We start from the raw sequence: 21,708 nt of genomic DNA, 5'->3' as shown, positions 1-21,708 counted from the left end.
ATTTACAGCTTTCAGTATTTCCTTTCTTCAACTAAAAATTGATTAATAGCAAAGAAAAACTTAAGACTAACAACGTGTTCAACTCAAAGGCTATTGCGAAACAAAAGTTTTCCGCTGCGTGTGTTATCAGTCTGACTGATCTATCTTCTGATAGTCAGTAAGATTTATAACATCTATGTTTATCAAACTCGACTGAAGCCTTACGTGCATCAGTTAAGTTCTTGTGACTTAATTGATAACTCCTTACTGAAGAGCTTTCAGTATTAGTCGTCAACCCTGTTTTGGTCAAAACTCTTTTCAGTAAACAGGTGTCTGAGTTTGTGTTTGAAGTTTATAGGTGTATTCCCCCCCTCATACACCTATTCCAGACCCTTCGGACCTAACAATTGGTATCAGAGCCGGTTGTTTGCAAGAACAATTCTGTTTTGATTAGGTTATAATTGAACTACATCATTTTTCTCAAAGGTCTCGAAAAACTTTTCACTTTCAAAAAGTGCTTGCTGTTTGACTTATCTATTGTTACCTGTCCTCTTTTTTTATATGGAGACTAACCACAACAGAATATCCTCTCTACCTATGTTTAGTCTTGAAAAATACGACATATGGAAGTTTCGGCTTGAAAGCTTCCTCACCGTCCAACATTGCCGAATGTGGGAAGTCATCACCAATGGACCAATCATCATCACCGAGATTGTCAAAAGAGTTCCTATTGACCCAGCTCGGGATCCATTCGATGATATCCAGATCAAGCAAAAGGCAGACTTCACCACAGAAGAAATGAAGCAAGATGAGGTAGACAACCTCGCCAAAAGCATCATTTTCGGCACAGCTCCAGACAAGCACGTCACCAAGATCATCAAGTGTAAAACTGCAAAGGAGATGCGGGACATTCTTGAAAGAATGTGCATCGGATTCGAGGAGATAAAGGAGAACAAGTTGTCCATAGCTTGTCAGAAATTCGACTCCTTCCTCATGCTCAAGAATGAATTCATCGACGAGATGGAACTCGGATTTAACCAGATCTTGAACGAAGTTCAATACATCTCGAAGGACAAGTACACTCAACGAGAAATCAACCTGAAGATTCTTCTAGCACTTCCACGAGGAGAGTGGCAGATCTACTCAGTCGCTCATCAGAACAAGCCAGGATTCAGTCAGCTCCCGACAAACAAGCTTTTCTCTCATCTCTTGGCAAATGAGTTCGACATTTAGAGAAATCTTGGAACCAAGAGGGCTGGAGGATCAGACGAAGATGGTCCATCAACATCAAAAGGAGCAGCGCTGAAAGCTTCAGCAAAAGAAAGCAAGAAGCAGACAAAGGAACCAGCGAAACTCAAGCCCGAAGACTTCTTCAGTCAATATGCTTTGTTGACTGAAAGATTCAACAAGATGGAGTCTAAATTCTGCAAGTACAGGAAGTTCCACAAGAAACACTATAAAGGAAAAGAAAGAGAAAGCAAGTCCAGATATTCCACTGGCAAAAGCGGAGAAAGAAAATCAACCGCTTTCAACTTGAAAGATGTGGAATGCTTTGAATGCAAGAAGAAATGGCACTTTCAAACTGAATGTCCTGAACTGACGCAGTTTGAGCACAAGGAGCTGAAAGCCAAGAAAGATCGCAAATTGGCAAAGAAGAAAGCGATGGTTGCTGACGATGTAGGTGAAGGATTTTAGCCCCAATAGGATCGTTTCTCGGATATCTTAATTCACCATACAACGATTAATTCCTAACATGCTCCTATGAATTTAAGTGCTGCACATAGGAGTTAGAACCACTTACTTGTGAATTTTTTGCAGAGGCTGTCAACGACTGAGTTGAAAGGCTCCAGCTCTGACCTTCTGAACTGTATCCCGCTCAACTCCCAACATTGGATGGACAACGAGCTATGAGAATTCCAAAGGAGAAATCAGCATTCTCAAAGTTGGCACCCCTCTGCTGCTCTCGAAAATCCTAATATTGTGTGTGTCTTATTCTGAGAGCAGACCGCTATATTAATAGACAAAATACAGTCCTAGGGCACCAATAACTGTGATGGGCGAATTTAACTCCTACTAGGGCACAAGAGACTTTGGGCCAGTCCAGGGACCAGATACAAGGAATAAAGATGGGCCTCTAATGAATTAATTTCTATGATCAGCCCAGATCATAATTAATTCATAAGTATTAATTCATTCCACTAGAGAATCAATAATGACTTACCCCTTTATTGCCGATGATGAGTCGGGGCTTGTATTTAGACTTATTAAATCTCCGTATTTAAAATATTCGACATCCATTAATTAAGTAGAGCTCTGACACCTTAAATTAATTAATCTCTTTGTAATCCTTAAGCAATACCACTCAAAACTTATTATTGCGTCTGAACTTAATCAACCTGCAGAGTTTAACGCAATAAACCTTATTCAACTCCTTAAGGGGATGCCATTATCCTATACCGGATACAGGTACTATTAAGATTCTTATTAGTATTAAGATTCTATTAAGTCACCGAGATCTTGATTATTCTCTTATGTCAGATAGAAGAATACATCTCACTGTGATTATATCAATACGTTATGACGTACCAGTATAGACAAGTAGTCAAGACAAACTCCTTCCATCTATACTGCAGTCTAAACCAACGACTCGTCCTAGAGTCATCTCGACTATGATCATTTTATATCTCTTAAGGTTATTCCAATTACATGATCTTTTGTGATCTACAACACACCATATATTCTACTTGAATAGAGACAAAGGACATACATATGCAACCATGAACACAATCAGATAGGAGATTAAATAGTAAACACATGAATCATTGTATACAAGCATAAAACGTTCTATCTTTCAGTATACAAATCCAACAGCAGGATCTTCCGAAGAAGCATCAGAATCATCCGACTTCAACTCTACCAGCTCAGATGATGAGAGCCAAGCCTAGATGGCCAACGAAACTGAAAGCATGGCCGACAACAACTACGACAACGGAATGAACGGCTCAGAGGTAAACTCTCACTCAAAAACTCCTTATACTGATAACTCCCTGGTGTTTTCAGGAGATCACTCAGAATTTGGAGAAAGCTCAGCCGACGAAATCGACGAGTACGATCAGCTCATGACTCATCACTGTCAGTTAAGAAAAATGTTCGAAGATCTCCTAAAGCAGAATTAGAAAATGGAAAAAGAGATCAATGATGAACGAGTCAAGAATCAGACAATCATCTACTTTTCGGATGAAACTTGTCTTGACCAACTGATCATGGAGAACAGTCGACTGGAAGAAAAGCTCAGACTTTCTACTTCAGAGTGTGACAGAGCATCTCATGAAATCAAGAGACTCAATCACAAATTGGAAAAAACAGTCAAAGACTGTATGATGAAGTCTCCTATGATGACCAACTTTCCTTTAAAAGGCCTTATTGAAAGCATCGGAGGAAAGGTTGCTCCAGCTGATAAAGGAAAGAATATCATGATCAAAGAAGCAGCTGACGCTTCTGGAAACAACAATTCAGAAGAATCAAGAGATCATGATATGGAAGAAGTTCGGAAACGCAAACTGATGGTAAGAACAAATGTTCTTCCTCCACAAAGCTACAGACGAGCCAAGGAGGCCCCCAACCAGATCATCCTACTGAGAAGACTGGAAAGCAGATTTCAGTCAAAGATAGGGCAAGGAACATCAGGACTCAAGAAGAATCTTCCTTACCAGTCCAGGGGGAAGAACAACAACATCAGTCAGAAACTGAAACCTATTCAGTTCCGAAGAGAAGAACATCCATGGAGACAAAGCTATGATAAGTCCAGACGAGCCAAGCGCCAATCACGACAACATGCAACTGGACATCATATGACTCATGTTCCACAACATCAGTCAAGTCTCCATCAGTCAAGAATGACTCACGTATCTCAAAGGAGATACTCTGTAGAGCAAAGAAGACCTCAACAACTCACCAGACAAAGCTTCTACAAAAGTGAGGCCCTCAAAAGAAAAGCCCAACAGAAGATTGCTCATGTGCCAACTGAAGCACCGACTACTTCAGTCAAACAACCGACAAAATGCAAGAGATCAGCACCAAGACCAGTTCCGAAGTAGATATGGGTTCCAAAAGGAACACGAGCTAACAATGAAGGACCCAAACATTGATTGGGCACCTAAATTAACTCTTCCTTGCAGGTCAAAAATAGAAAACATAAAAAGAAGGAAGAAGTTAAAGCCTCAATCAGAACATGGTACCTGGATAGCGGCTATTTGAAGCACATGACGGGCTACAAAGAATATCGAACTCAATATGTTGAGAAAGCTGGATCAAAAGTTGCATTCGGAGACAACTCAATCAGTGAAACAAAAAGCTATGGTGTACTCGACATGGGTAACGCCAGTATCAGTAATGTTAGCTATGTTTCTGGACTAAAACATAATTTGTTGTCTGTGAGTCAATTTTGTGACAGCGGTTTCGCAGTGAAGATAAAAAAGGATTAATTCACTATTAGAAACAGTCAAAAGAAGGTGGTTCTGAGAGGGATCAGACAGGGAAGTCTCTACGTCGTCTCATGGGAAGATGGCCCTCCAGAAACATGTCTCATTAGCAAAAACAGCTCGGAGCTCAACTGGTTATGGCACAGGAGACTCAACCACCTCAACTTCAAAACGATCAACAAGCTTGCTAAGCATCAACTGGTAGAAGGTTTACATTCTATTATGTTCCAGAAGAAGCAAGGATGTGAAGCATGTCAAAGAGGAAAGCAGACCAGGACGTCATTCGAGTCAAAGTCAGGACAGTCATCTGGAAGAATTCTTCAACTACTTCACATGGATCTGTTTGGCCCAATCTCTCCCAGAAGTTACAACGGTAGGAAGTATACCTTAGTTGTCGTGGATGATTATTCACGATATACTTGGGTTATCTTTCTCTACAACAAGAGAGAGACACTGCTGGAATTGCCAAAAGCTGCTGAGAAGACTAAGCGTTGAAAAGAAAGTCAACATCATCAACATCATATCAGATCGAGGGACTGAATTCCTCAATGCCGTGATTCGTGACTACTGTGAGGAACAAGGAATCAGTCATCAAACTTCTGCAGCAAGGACTCCTCAGCAAAATAGAGTAGCAGAAAGAATAAACAGGTCATTGAAGGAAGCAGCAAAACGATGCTAGTCGAATCAAAACTCCCTTTGAAGTTTTGGGCCGAAGCAGTCAACAACGCATGATACACGCAGAATCGCTCCTTCCTCACTCAAAGACATGGGAAAACTCCATACGAGCTATGGAAGAACAGGAAGCCTTCAATCTCATACTTTCATGCTTTCTGTTCTCGGTGTGTCATTCACAACAATGACAAGAGGAGATTAAACACATTTGATAGCAAGGCTGATCCAGGAATCTTTCTTGGATACTTTGGAACAGAACGATCCAGCAAAGCCTATCGAGTGTTTAATTCTCAAACTCTTTGTGTTGAAGAAACACCACATGTTGTCTTTGATGAGTCTACATATGATTTCAGGAAACAGGAAACTGAAAGATGTGTTGAGAACACTGAAGTTTCCAGAACTGAAAAGCAGGACACCGAACCTTCTACAGTTTTGGTGAGGGGACCCAGAAAAGAAGAAGATACTGAAAAGCTTCAATATCAGAAGATCAGTCAAAGGTCTGAAGCTCAGACTGGAGCCAATGCAGAGGGCATCAGTCAAGGGGGAACTCCGTTAGCCGAAGAATAAGTTGAACCTGCTGAAGCAACACCAGGTCAACACTCCCCTGTGATAACACTCATGTTTCCATGGTTTTTAATGTTCATATGATGATAATTTTATAGGAAATTGAGTGTTTGATAGTTGTTTTGTGCTTAATTTGCTTTATCTTGTTAAACATGATTCTTACTCGAACTTTGAAGGAATTTTCAGATTTATTGAGTTCGCATTTGGAACAATGTTCTGAAATAGAAGTTGTAGATCGTCTCAATATGAGTTCTTGAGCACAAACGGATCATAAATCGAAGTTCGAACGAGAAAGTTATGGCCGAAACAAAAACATCGCGCGCAGCAGTCAAAAACGGCGGTCAACGACTTTGACCTAATGATCACTATTTTATTAGCAACAAAAATACCGCAACTAACACGGTGTAATCGTAGTATAAACAGCAATCGGATATCGTATCCACAGGGACTGTAAGACGAAATCACTCTATCTATCTCCTACACAGACTCTCACAATATGCAAGTAAAACGATTATGAAGGTGAATATTGAACTAAGATTAAAACGCAATTAACAATAATTAAAAGCACGTAGGAAAATTCGAATAATAAAGGCAACTGATCCTAGGGTAGTAAATTCATTAATTAAATCCACATAATAAATCCATTAATCCTATGTACCAGTTTAATCCAGTTATGATGAGAGATCACTAAATTAATCAATTACTCTCGCTAGAGCAGCAACGATCGTAGATTAGTAAATTATCTATCTCCGTTAGGTCTCAAGAAAATCTACTAACTCCCAATAGCTCCTAAGAATAGCTCCCTATGATTCACCTATCTCCGCTAGGTCTCAAGGTTAAAATCATATCATACATTCCTGAATCCGCTAAACAGTTATCTCCGCTAGGTCTCAAACCGAATAGCTAAACATGCAAACTATTGATCAGATAATTCACAAGAAATTAAGCACCAGGAATTATGAATCATAAACTGGAAGGCACAAAGGTATTAACAAATAAATCACATAAATTCAATCAACTATTTACAAACCCTAGAATCAGCTAAAGGAAACTAGCCAGACATAATAAAAGAAAGCATAAACATAATTAAAAAGAAAGCAATTGGAAAAACTGAATTATATAAAAACTGAATAAGAACGAATGTAGCAGCTTGAATCTTCAATCTTGTGGAAATCCAATCCAAGCAATAAAAACTGGAAAGCAATAAATTCTAAAGCTATGAAATTGAAAAACTAAAGTTGGGGACCCTAGATAGGTCAAAAGATGACCTATATATAGTACCAGGGTAAAATACAGAGTTTGAAACCCAGAAGAACTCCAAAAACGCGCAAAAACTGAAAAATCCGGGTAGCCGGCGACCTGCCCGGCGACCCATCCGGCGGTCGCCGGCCCAAGCACAAAAATCCTTCATCTGGCGGTGATCGCCGCGTCTTTTCCAACGTTCCAGAAGATCCGGCGACCCAGGCGGCGGTCGCCGGTCAGGTCGCCGGAAATCCTTCTTCGGGCGGTGGTCAACGGTGTTTGACCGCCGGGTTCTGACTGCTGCGCGCGATGTTTTCGTTTCGGCCATAACTTTCTCGTCCGAACTCGGATTTGCGATCCGTTTGCACTCACGAACTCGTATCGAGATGATCTACAACTTTTATTTCACGACATTGTTCCAAATTCAAACTCAATAAATCTACAAATTCCTTCAAAGTTCGAGTAAGATTCATGTTTCACAAGATAAAGCAAATTAAGCACAAAACAATCATCCAACACTCAATTTCCTATAAAATTAACATCATAATAACATTAAAAACCATGGAAACATGAGTGTTATCAACTCCCCCAAACTTAAGCCATTGTTCGTCCTCGAATAATGGGAAGAATAAAATCAATAACACGAATTGGTAATAAATCTAGTTCATCGATGCCTCCGAATAATAAAGAATAATAGAATTTTCAAATCCTCAATAATTAAGCACAAAATTCACCAATAAACACAACCTATAGCAAAATCAACCTTGACATTCCAAACAATTGAATCTCACAAGGTATGTGTATCACTCAACTCTCAATTTGATGGAATAGGACGTGTATACTCTCATCGAAATCAATGCAATGCAGATCACTTACCATAAGCTTGCCAATCGTCTACAATCTCCATCGCTAAAAGTGTGCCAGGACTAAGATCAAAAAGGTCTTTTTATTCGGGTTATAATGTAGGGACATTGGTTAAGGTAGGGAAATATAGGCTAAGTGACTCAAATAGATCAAGAACATCAACCTTATAGCTTCACTAATCAAGCATGGAATAAATTCCATCTTCCACCCAACTATATCACCATAATCAACACAACTCAAGGGATTTAGTCATCACAAAACAGAACTAAACACTCTTTTATGCTCTCAACTTCTTTCCAACACACAAAGTCAACTTTCAAACAAATATCTCAATATACTCTCGACTTCACACTTTTTTTTTTCTTTCTTTCGTTTTCTTTTCTATTTTTTTTTTCTTTTTTTTTTCACAACTTTTCTAGAGCTTATAAGAGTAAATAGTAATACAATATCATCTCTTCTTTTTCACAACCTACTATGATATTCACCACACAAAGATCCCCATAGACTTCATCACCCCCTATCATCCGGCTAAAAAAATAAAAGCTAAATAGGCTCAAAGTGGATAACAAAGGATAATTTTTTTCAAGGACAGTGTTTGGGAAAAATTGTGGCTAACAAAAGATGGCCTAAAATCATCTCATAATCCTGGGCACAACAACAACCTCGACACAGAAACCATGGCAAGTTCTAGAAGATCACCACATGCATGACAAAACTCACAACAAAGAATAAACTGTGTATGATAAACAGTTATAGCTCAAAATCTCACAGATTTATTCAACGTCTAAAAGTCAAGGTCAAAATCACTCTAGAATTATGCAAATTAGTTCTAATTATGCTCAAATCATCAAAGAAAATCAAATTCTAATTTTTTTTCCACAGAAATCATCATTGGCATCTTACCAAAAATCTCATGGAGCAACAATTAACTAAAAAAAAAATCACACACCACCAACCAAGCAGGATAAAACAATAAAGCTAACAAAAAGATAAAAGTGATACACATATCTACTCTCACCCCCCTCCCCCAAACTTATTACAGAACATAAGTTCGAAAATAAGTTTGGAGGGATGATGATATGTGTGTCACTACTCACAGAAAAACATGCTCCATGGTGGTGGTATGAACAAGGCGCGAGTTCCCGCATCTTCCTGGCTCAACACTGCACTAAACAAAGAAAACAAAGAAACAAAAAGAAACTAAACGAAAGGAAAACAAAACAAAGAAAAAGGTTGGGTTACCTCCCAACAAGTGCTTAATTTAACGTCTAGAGCTCGACGATACCTCAAAAACTCATGGAGGTCGGAAACAGCATTCTAACCATTGGAAGGTTTTTCTACTCTTGGGTGCCCTCTCCACCAAAACACTTCTCTTGGCTCGGACATCCTCCACAAGCATTGCCCCTTTTTCATTCTTATTCCGAAAAATCCGGAATTTCACTTTCTTCTTCTTGGGGGTATGGGTTTTCAAAGACCCCCCATCATACTCCAAAAACAAACACTTCTCAAAAGTCAGAACTTCTTTTGGTTTTGGAGTTTTTTTCTTGGCTTCAAACTTGGGGGGCTCATTCTTCTCAACCTCTTCATCCTCCAAATTTGCTAGAAAACTGTCAGCCAAATTAATCACTTCATTCTGGGGAACTTCCTTTGGTGGAGGTTTCTGTGTGATACACTCCTCCAAAGGATCCTCTACAGCTGCAGGAAAAACTATCAGAGAGTCGATCATGTTGCACTCATCCAGCGGTGGCTCGGCTGGTTTTCTCATAGCATCATAGATAGATAGAGTCAATTTTTCATCATTGACTCTAAATGTGAGATCTCCATCCTGCACATCAATAAGAGCACGGCCGGTAGCTAGGAACGGACGTCCTAAGATCAATGGAGTATTCTTGTCCTCCGGCATGTCCAAGACTACGAAATCTGCAGGAAAAATAAACTGCTCCACCTGCACTAGGACATCCTCCACAATTCCCTTGGGATATGTGATGGAACGATCTGCCATCTGCAATGCAATAGAGGTAGGCTTGATATCTCCAATCTCCAACCGGTTGAAAATAGAGAGAGGCATCAAATTGATGCTAGCCCCTAAATCACAAAGAGCACGAGAGAAATTCTGTCCTCCCATCATACAAGCGATGGTAAAGCTGCCAGGATCCTTTTGCTTCAATGGTAGCTTCCTTTGTAGCACTGCACTGCATTCCTCGGAAAGATTAATCGTCTCATATTTCCCCAACTTCTTCTTGTTGGAGACTGCATCCTTGAAGAACTTGGCATAGCCTGGCATATCTCTCAAAGCATCAAGTAAAGGAATGTTGATGTGAAGCTTTGAAAACATCTCCATGAACTTGGCTAACTTCTGATCCATCTTTGGCTTTCCCAGGCGATTCGGGAAAGGCGCTACAGGCTTGTACTCTGGCCTGGGAAACGTGGGAGTAGGAATGGGCTCCTTAACGGCAGCAGAACTCGATGCCTTTGAAGTAGGCGGCGAATCACAAACAGTCGTCTCCAAATCATCTTCCTCAACAATCTCTACACCTTTTCCCTTGCCATCCTGCAGCTCTGGATGATTCTGATATTGAGTCCCGCTCCTTAGATGAATTGCATTACACTGATTTTTAGGATTGATCTCAGTGTTGCTAGGAAACTTTCCTGGTGTGTGCTGCGCAGCTGCTTGGTTGGCAATTTGACCAACTTGAGTCTCCAAAATCTGCACTTGTTTGGACAGTGATGAAACATGATTTCCTATTTGACTCACTTGGTTCTCCATGTTGGTCTTCCACGCACCTACATTCGTTTCCAAACCACCTATCTTTCCCAACACCTGCTTCATCATGTCTTCCATCGAATCTTTCTTTTGCTCATTGATAACTCCTCCGCTAGACACAGAAAATCCAGGTGGAGGCTGCAAAGCATTGTTCGGATTGCCGTAAGAAAGGTTAGGATGCGGGCGTGCTCCTGGCTGGAACTGCTGCTGACCCTGTTGAAATTGTTGATTTCTGCCATACATTCCTGGTTGTCCTTGCTGGAAATTCCCATAATTTCTGTCATTCACAAAATTGACATCTTCCATGCTTGACGGGTCTATCACAGCTTGCTTATGACGTCCAACATTCAACTCACCAATTTTTGTAGTCAGCTCTGCCAGCTGTGTAGCCATCGCTGCCTGTTGAGTAACCATTGCTGCCATAGGATCAGAACTTGACGCAGCTGCAACCTTCTTCAATTGTACTCGCTCAGATGGCCATTGGTAGCTTGTAGAAGCCATGCTATCAATAATGCTCCATGCTTCAGAACTGCTTTTCTGCAATAGAGAGCCACTTGCAGCTGTATCCATGTGCATCCTTGTACGCTCCCCGCAGGCATTGTAGAACATGATCACGAGCGTGCCTTCATCAAATCCATGGCTTGGGCACTTTCTGAGCTTCTCCTGATACCGCTCCCAAGTCTCCGCTAGCTTTTCTCCATCGTACTGTTGAAACTGTACGATGTCCATCTTCAACTTCAACGTAAGGCCAGGCGGATGAAACTTGCGTATGAATGCATGAGCCAAATCCTCCCACACGATATTCTCTCCCAGCTGCAGCGTATGATACCACGACTTCGCCTTATCCCGCAGTGAGAAGGGAAAAAGACGAAGACGGATAATATCATCAGGGACACCATTCATCTTCACCGTGCTACACAGCTCCAGGAAATGCGCCAGGTGCGCATTAGGGTCTTCAATCGCTTGTCCACCATATTGGCTCTGTTGGACCATCGTGATCAAACCCGTTTTCAGCTCAAAGTTGTTAACGTTCACTCGTGGGGGCTCCTGGTACACATACTGTGGTATGAACGCTTCATTGATGGCTGGTTGTTTCTGAGCCTCTCTTGTCTCCTGTGCATCAAGCAGCTTCTTCAACTGCTCTTGCAAAGCTCGAATTTGGATTTGCTCTGGAGTAGCCATCGTTTCTGTCTCAACTTCATCGTTCTGCTTCTTTAGGTTGCGCAAGGTTTTATTAATTTCAGGGTCAAACTCAAAGAGAGGATTTCCGTGAGATCGTGTGTTCATATGCAACCTACAGAAACAGCAAAAAAATCAGAAAAGAAAAATAAAAACAAAAAAAAACTTGCAGTACTATAAAGTCCTATTGGAAATATTAAAGCAAAATCTAAACAGTCCCCGGCAACGGCGCCAAAAAGTTGATCACTATTTTATTAGCAACAAAAATACCGCAACTAACACGGTGTAATCGTAGTATAAACAGCAATCGGATATCGTATCCACAGGGACTGTAAGACGAAATCACTCTATCTATCTCCTACACAGACTCTCACAATATGCAAGTAAAACGATTATGAAGGTGAATATTGAACTAAGATTAAAACGCAATTAACAATAATTAAAAGCACGTAGGAAAATTCGAATAATAAAGGCAACTGATCCTAGGGTAGTAAATTCATTAATTAAATCCACATAATAAATCCATTAATCCTATGTACCAGTTTAATCCAGTTATGATGAGAGATCACTAAATTAATCAATTACTCTCGCTAGAGCAGCAACGATCGTAGATTAGTAAATTATCTATCTCCGTTAGGTCTCAAGAAAATCTACTAACTCCCAATAGCTCCTAAGAATAGCTCCCTATGATTCACCTATCTCCGCTAGGTCTCAAGGTTAAAATCATATCATACATTCCTGAATCCGCTAAACAGTTATCTCCGCTAGGTCTCAAACCGAATAGCTAAACATGCAAACTATTGATCAGATAATTCACAAGAAATTAAGCACCAGGAATTATGAATCATAAACTGGAAGGCACAAAGGTATTAACAAATAAATCACATAAATTCAATCAACTATTTACAAACCCTAGAATCAGCTAAAGGAAACTAGCCAGACATAATAAAAGAAAGCATAAACATAATTAAAAAGAAAGCAATTGGAAAAACTGAATTATATAAAAACTGAATAAGAACGAATGTAGCAGCTTGAATCTTCAATCTTGTGGAAATCCAATCCAAGCAATAAAAACTGGAAAGCAATAAATTCTAAAGCTATGAAATTGAAAAACTAAAGTTGGGGACCCTAGATAGGTCAAAAGATGACCTATATATAGTACCAGGGTAAAATACAGAGTTTGAAACCCAGAAGAACTCCAAAAACGCGCAAAAACTGAAAAATCCGGGTAGCCGGCGACCTGCCCGGCGACCCATCCGGCGGTCGCCGGCCCAAGCACAAAAATCCTTCATCTGGCGGTGATCGCCGCGTCTTTTCCAACGTTCCAGAAGATCCGGCGACCCAGGCGGCGGTCGCCGGTCAGGTCGCCGGAAATCCTTCTTCGGGCGGTGGTCAACGGTGTTTGACCGCCGGGTTCTGACTGCTGCGCGCGATGTTTTCGTTTCGGCCATAACTTTCTCGTCCGAACTCGGATTTGCGATCCGTTTGCACTCACGAACTCGTATCGAGATGATATACAACTTTTATTTCACGACATTGTTCCAAATTCAAACTCAATAAATCTGCAAATTCCTTCAAAGTTCGAGTAAGATTCATGTTTCACAAGATAAAGCAAATTAAGCACAAAACAATCATCCAACACTCAATTTCCTATAAAATTAACATCATAATAACATTAAAAACCATGGAAACATGAGTGTTATCACCTAAACGGCGACCGCCGAGTTGGTCGCCGAAATCTCTGTTTCAGTTTTGCACTGCGAGTTTTAAATTCGGCGAGCGCCGAATTTGGTCATTTTTCAGCACAAAGACGGCGGTCAACTCGGCGACCGCCGAGTTTGACCGCCGAATTTGGCTGGTTTGCGAGATTTTCCGATTTTTAGAGTTCTTCTGGGTTCCAAACACTGTATTTTACCCTGACACTATAAATAGGTCTTCTTTTGACCTATTTTGGGTTTCTTTTCAGTTCCCAACTTTTATTTTTCAATTTCATAGCTTTAGAATTTATTTCTTTCCAGTATTTACTCTTGGATTGGATTTCCACAAGATTGAAAATTCAAGCTGCTACAATCGTTGTACTTTCGGTTTTATATAATTTAGTTTTTACAATTGCTTTCTTATTTATTATGTTTATGTTTTCTTTTGCGATGTCTGGCTAGTTCTTTAATCTGAACCTAGGGTTTGTACATAGCTGATTAATTATGTGTGTATGATTTATTGATATCAATTTGCCTTCCAACTTGTGATTCATGATTCCTGGTGCTTAATTTCTTGTGAATTATTTGGCCAATAATTTACATGTCTAGTTGTTCGATTTGAAGACTTGAATGCGATAATTGTTCAGCCGATTCAGGAATGCATGTTATAGTAGCCTTGACACTTGAATGGGATAGGTGAAACTGTAGGGAGATATTCTTTGTGTACGCTTGGGAGTTAATTTATTCCTTGGAGTCTTGAATGTGAAGGGGGGTAAGTTAATATACTTTCATAGGTGTTCGTTAGAGAAGCTTGTGAAAAGTTCTGTGATCTCTCATCAGGGTTGGATTAAATTGGTAATTGAATCAATAGATTAAATGCATGTAATTAATTAGTAAAAGTACATCCCTAGGGTCAGAGTCTTTAATTATTTGAGTTATTATCCTATTTTATTTGCTTTGTTTTGATTTTAGTTTTATTCTTCATTCTTATTTGAGTTTGCCTGAATATTACTAGAGTTTATTTAGGATTACTTAGAGTGATTCGTTATAATAGTCCCTGTGGATACAATACTCGACTTGATATTTCTGTGCTACGATTACACTGTTTAGTTGCAGTTATTGTTGTTAAGAAATTAGCGATCACCCTGCTCAAGAAAATGCTGAACGTTTTAGAACCATTCTGACTGAAGAACCTCCACCATCGCCAGAAAAGATCAAGAAGTCTCAAAGATGGTTTGAACTCCATTCAAAGGAGAACATCATTGGAGAACCATCAGACGGTGTAAAGACTCGAAGATCAATGTGCAACCTCATCTTTGATATCAACCAGAACTGCATCAACGAAGATAAGAACTTCAGTTGTTTCTTATCATCTACAAAGCCCAAGGACATTGAAGAAGCTCTGAAGTCCACTCAATGGGTCATCGCAATGCAAGAAGAACTCAATGAATTCAATCGGAATTCAGTTTGGGAACTTGTGGATCGACCAGACGATGCAAAAGTGATTGGTTTGAAATGGATTTTCAAAAATAAGAAAGACGAAGAAGGAAATGTAGTGATAAACAAAGCAAGGCTAGTAGCATAAGGATACAGTCAAGAAGAAGGAATCGACTACGATGAAACTTTTGCCCCAGTTGCTAGATTGGAAGCAGTCAGGCTCTTATTAGCCTTTGCCGCTCACAAAGGATTCAAGGTACACTAAATGGATGTGAAGTGTGCATTTCTCAATGGAGTGCTCACCGATGAAGTCTACGCGGAACAACCTCCAGGTTTTGAGGTTGCAGGACCTGAAAAGGTGTACAAGCTGAAGAAGGTGCTCTATTGATTGAAACAAGCACCAAGAGCATGGTATGATACTCTCTCTGAGTATATTGTAGAACAAGGGTTCAAGAAAGGATCAGTGGACAGAACCTTGTTCACTCTCAAAGAAGGAGAAGATCTCCTACTTGTTCAGATTTATGTCGATGACATAATCTTTGAATCCAAATCCGAACGCATGTGCAAGAAGTTTGTTGATATCGTGACTAATAAGTTTCAGATGTCCATGATGGGAGAAATGAATTTCTTTCTTGGATTACAAGTCAAGCAGACCAGCGAAGGAATACTGATCAATCAATCAAAGTACGCCAAAGAACTGATCGCCATGTTCGGTATTCAGCATATGAAATCAGTCAAGATTCCAATGAACACAAACTGGAAAGTAGATCCAGGATCAGAAGGAAAATCTGTATCGTCAATCAAATACAGAGAAATCATTGGATCATTACTGTATTTGACTGCTAGCAGACCAGATATCGTGTATGCAGTCGGGGTTTGTGCAAGATATCAGTCAGATCCAGAGGAAGCTCATATGGATGCTGCAAAACGAATTTTGCGATATCTCAAAGGCACACCCAACTTATGATTGTGGTACCCAGCTGACGATGACTTCAAGCTCACCGGATATTCAGACTCAGATTCTGCAAGATGCAAAATTGATCGCAAATCAATTTCGGGAACTTGTCAATTCCTAGGCAACAAGCTTATCTCATGGTTTTCAAAGAAGCAGACTTCAGTCGCCACCTCCACAACTGAAGCTGAATATGTTGCTGCGAGAAGCTGCTGTTCACAACTCCTATGGTTAGTCCAACAATTGAAGGATTATGGGATCGAAGATAAGGAAGTCCCAATCTATTGCGACAGCTCCAGTGCTATTGCAATCTCACAAAATCCAGTTCATCACACCAGAGTCAAGCATATTGCAATTCGACATCACTTCATTCGTGATCACGTCGAAAAGAAGAATATCTCTGTTGAATGGATTCCGACCGCAGTTCAGAGAGCCGACTTGCTGACCAAAGCTCTTCCTGAAGAAAGGTTCAACGATCTGTGTGGAAGGATCGACCTCATCAACCCAAAAGAGTGATGTTGTGTTTGAAGATCTCCTCAACAGTCACGATGACTGGTGGTCAACCAACTGGTGCTCTACAACTGCTGACGTGGAAAGAAATGAAGACAAGTCTTCATCTGAAAGGAACTCATTCTGATAAGTCAACCGAAATCAGTGGTATCGATTGACTACAATGATCAGTCGATCAGTAAGTATCTTCTCGATCAACTTACTCTTTGAAAATCAGTTATTTCCGTTATGAGTCTTTTGTCTGTTTTCAAAAGTAATCTCTAACTGATTAGTTTGTTTCAAAATCTTTAACTGATTGTTGGAAAATGAAATATACGTGAAGGACAAATACTTTTAAGAATATTTGAATTTGATTTAACTTGTCCAGATCATTTCTCAAAATCTTTCCAACCTTTTTGCCTCTGAAATGAAAATCTTGAGAATTTCATTGATTTGACAAAATGCAATGATCTTTCTCACCTTTTGAAGCTTCCGTCCTTTGCAGTGATGGCGGACGTGAAATTTTCCTTCAAAAATATTTTAAGCACAGTTTTCGAAAAACTTTTTCATTTTCTTTCTTAGTAAAATGGTCTATTTATACCTTGATGTCTTCGTTTGTTTTCTGCATCAACTAACAACTCTCCACATCCTTCACTGTGAGAAAATTTTCAATCTTTCAAAAAGTTGCAGAGAAAAACTTTGTTCCGACAAAGGAGAAATCAATGACTACGAAGTCATGGAGTGGGAGAATGACGCTCACATACTTGGTCTTCACCGGACCCTTCCACTGGATCTCAACGTCTCTCCGACGTCAAGCTTGTGTCTACCCTCACTTATATTCAGCGACGCGAGTGTCTTGCATCCTCATGCCCGACCCATACGGTTTGAAGTACCTGTCTCAAAAAGACGGACTTCACCTAGTTCTCAGGCGAGCCTTACATCTTTTTATGGAGCTTCCATATGGTGCAACAATAATGAGCAGAAGCTCATTGTCGATCGGCGCAATATCGACAGTGTTAGTCCTCACGACTATCGCTGATTCGATTTTTCCTTTCCTTCACACTACCCTTCTCCACCTCTCCGTCTCATTCACTTCTCCGTCTCCCTTCTCATCTCTCACCTCCCCACTGGCGTTTTCCTCTTCTGCATCTCTAGACTCATCCTCTTCTCAAGTCCTCTCACGAGTTCTTGAGAATCGAAGTTGAGTACCGTCTGATCATAGCTTCCATCTTCAACTCTCTTTTTGATGTTGCCAAAAAGGGGGAAAGTAGGAAGTCAGAGAAAAACCTTCTCGAAGGTAGTTCCCTGCATCTTCTCGAAAGACTGAAGATGGTAAACCAAAAGGATCACCAGAAGTTGTTAGGATGACGTTTCAGTAAAGACCTCAAGTCAACGGAAAATAAGTGTGAGTGGAACAAGCTTAGGAACATGAAGACTGAAAATGAAGATCAAGAAGTTCAAGGCGCAGACAAGCATACTGCTGGAGTCCATGGGTTTCCCATGTGTTTTCTTTTTGTTGTTTTTGCTCCCTTGTATGTCTTGCCCTGTACCTCGACTGATGTCTCATCAGTTTTTCTTTAAATGAAAAAGGAACTTCTTTTGATCTCAACCTGAAGACAATGACTTTTTGTCCAGGCTCTGATTAATGTTTTTCTGTCTTGTCCTTGTTCTTTTTGAACTGTTGCATTCTTCTCTTTGAGTACAAGTTTTAGGTTCTATTGTTAAGGGGGAATAGTATTCACCCCATTTCAGAACTTGTGCTCTGAGTTCAGTCTCATTCTTGCCTAGAACTATTGTGTGGTTTTGGCATCAGCAAAAAGAGGGAAATTATTGGGAACTTAATGAAATATCCTAATCCTTGTTTTGATGATACCAAAATCAATAGGTTTCTTTTGTAATAGACTAGAATTGCTTGAACTCAAGTGTTAGAGTTCTTTTTCTAGTTTAGCTTGCTGTTCTGAAGACTGAAGACTGAAGAACAAAGGACAGAAGACTAAAGACTGAAGTTGCCGACTGAAGCATCAGTTGAAGAATCAGTTTTGACTGGTTACTTAATGCGTCCCACGTGGAATCAGAGGACTGATACTAAAGTCAACTATCAGTTAAAAGTTCTTCCTCGGACTGAACCTCCAACGTTCAAAGGAAGCCACACACTCCAGAAGTACAGCCGCATTAAATGCAGAGATTTCAGGATCGTCCTTTCTCTGCAGAGGCCATTCCTCTTTGGTGATTACTTTTACAGAGATGTCGCATCTCCTGCTCTTCAACATAGTCGTTCTCACCAAACAAGGAACCTCGAAGATTGAAGCCTTAGCCCAAGTTCAAATTACTCTCTAACGGAAGAAATCTTGAAGACCTTCCCCGCCAACGGATCTATTCAAGGCTTCTCCTATAAATAGCGCTCGAGGATCACTTCAATCTTCACCGATTCAACGACATAAGCTGAAACTCTGCCGAAATTGTTTCTCAGCTAAAGCCCAGACTCTCCAAAGTTTGAATCAAAGAAGAGAATACCTAAAGCCAAAAATCAGTTACTGCTGATTACACGATTCGGTTTGCTGTGCACCCGTAAGCACGAGCATCGGTTTGCAGTGCACCCGCAAGCACTTGCAGAGTGAAGTTGTTGGTCTGATCAACCGACCGTGGATGTAGGAAGTGTTTTTCGAACCACGTAAAAATCTCTGTGTTATTTACAACTTTCAGTATTTACTTTCTTACTTGTGCTCTTCCTTTCTTCAACTGAAAACTGATTAATTGATGCGTCTTCGACTTTTGGGCCATTTGGCCCTCTTTTTTCCTTTATTTGTGTCAGTTCAGGTCTGTCCAGGGGGAAAACAAAGTTGTGGAAGAAGGAAGATCAGTAGAGCGGAAACGGAAGAAATGCGGTCAGAATGGGCATTACCGAGCCCAGAATGCCAAATCATGTTTGCCAGCATGGAGCTTCGGCCAACAAGTACCTCTCCAATCCAACTTGGAGCATGGGAACCTGGAGTAACCATCTGGTATGAGCCACACCGATAAGAGCAGTCAGTCTGATCGTTACCAGAGGAAGCAGACAGCCAGAGCCATAAAAGGAAGGTCAATCTTGGAAATCTCGAAGCGAGTGAAGAAAGAAGAAGAGACTAGAAGGACCGAAGGGATGGGAAAGGTTGACTAAGTTTGCAGCTGGACGCCATCTTCAATCAGGATCAATCAAAGATCGAGCTAATTAAGGAAAGAAGATCCCGGCGAAGATTTGGAACCGGCGCAGCTAGGGTTAGGTCTCTACCATCCAGCAGTATAAAAGAAGAACAGTGTGCAGCATGCACAACTCTTAGCACCCCGAACATTTTACTCTTCCTCAGTTATTGCTTTTATTCGCCGCGTGTGGCATTCGAAAAACACTTTACATTTCCGTACTTAAATTCCATCGTGTTGTTACTTTTGGACAAGTTCGAAGGCTTGAAGCCTAGGTATTATTTTATCTATTTCAGTATTTCATTTCGCTCCATCATGAGTTTAATTCTTTTTGCATCTATGAATTTTATTATGTGTGAGTAATCCTTTAGGTGAGGTTTTAGGGGTGGAAATAATTGTTGTTAACATGTAAATATTCGTGAGGCACTTGCTCTTTCGGTTGAATTTCGTGGTTCCGGAAGGATCTGTTCGACATCATGGGCAGTAGAGGCCTAACGGGAGACCCTCGTTCGGTAAAACGCTGTCCGTGTCAAGCAAAGGCCAGGGTGTACCGAGGAATAACAACCGGTATACCAGAGACCGAGTAGCTGAGCAATGTCAACAAAAGGCGTTGTAGATCTGAAAGGTGGGGAAAGGATTGATGGGATACACTGTCCTTCCTCAATCTTGGGCTTCTCTAGAAAATATCCATCAACTGTGACGAGGCATAAAGCCATGGTTATCAAACGAGGAAAGCAATCTCGGCGCCGTAGCATGTCTATGACTGGTCGGTCGACAAGGCCGGAAATAGTTGAGTCCAGGAGGCATGTGTCACTCTAGTGCGGAGTTGGGGACCTCGGGAGAGAAGGTTGATGAGGGTCATACTTGGTGAGTAACGGGTATGACTACTATCTAAGGAGGAGTGAAGCACTGCCTTGTGACCGGGGATTGAGTGACCTTCGGACCAAGTGACCACAATGAGATCAACCATCCTATATGTGAAGTGTAAACCCTTGAAACGCCCCGATGTCTTTGGGCCACGCCTTGGGTTTGCATGGATCATAAACGGATCATCAGTGTGCCTATGACCGAAACGAATGTTAACAACAGTTATGACCTAACCGAATAACCTCACCCCTTGTTATTATTGATCTTGTTTATTATTTGTGCAGAATATACAGATTGAGAATTGTGACACCTCAGTTTGTCGTTGGAGAACAAAGTGGTTCCTCACTCCCTGTGGGATTCGACCCTGCGCTTACCGCTAAGACTAAGTTCTTATCGTAAGAAGTAGGAGCGTGTATTGTCCGTATTGGGCTTACACAGGTATTTTGTCCGCACCGCACGACGGGTGCGTGTCAAAATTGGCGCCGTTGCCGGGGAGTGACGCGCAGCAATTTTGTTCTCTCCTCATTCCATCTTCCGCTACTGGTGTATGCGTGGAACTCGTAGAGCTGTAAGAGCATTGGTGTTTGACCCCGATATTGATCGAACAGAAAGACGACTACGCGCAGAAGCACGAATAGCGAGACGCGAAGCTATGGCAGAAGCCGAACAAGCAGATGTCGTACCGGAGCAGACCCTCAGACAGTTGGCATATCCAACTAACCTCAACTTGAGGCCGAACGGAATCACTTTACCCGCCAATCCGTTCGCACCTCGTCGGTATGACATGAAGCCATCATTGCTTCAGATCTTACCGAAGTTCAATGGATATCAAGGAGATGATCCTCATACTCATCTCCAAGATTTTGAGATGACAATCATGCACCAATCAAATGACGAGCAGCAAGAGTATGTCAAGTTAATACTTTTCCCTTTTACCTTGGTGGACAATGCAAGAAGATGGCTGTATGACCTACCAGAGGGGAGTGTCACTACATGGGCACAACTGCAACAGGCCTTCTTGGAAGAATTCTTCCCAGCAGCACGAGTGGAGCGGATGCGATGGGATATCCGCAGCATCAGGCAAGATGGGCTAGAATCCTTCTACGAATACTGGACGAGATTCAAAAGAATGTTAAGCAATTGCCCCCATCACCAGATCTCCCCAAAAGATCAGGTGGAGAGTTTTGTAAAGGGCATGCGGAGGAATGATCGCAGTCTGGTACTAGCAGCTTGTAATGGGTCATTGATGAGCAAAACCCCGTTGGAAGTCTTCCAACTGTTGGGCACCATGGCAGAGGAATCGCGTGATGAAGGGCATGAAAGGAATCTGGAGAAGCCAAGGAA

Source organism: Salvia miltiorrhiza, unplaced genomic scaffold (assembly GCF_028751815.1).
Source record: "Salvia miltiorrhiza cultivar Shanhuang (shh) unplaced genomic scaffold, IMPLAD_Smil_shh original_scaffold_381, whole genome shotgun sequence".
NCBI lineage: Eukaryota > Viridiplantae > Streptophyta > Magnoliopsida > Lamiales > Lamiaceae > Salvia > Salvia miltiorrhiza.
The sequence above is the reverse complement of the archived record's forward strand: the minus strand, read 5'-3'. Positions refer to the sequence as shown.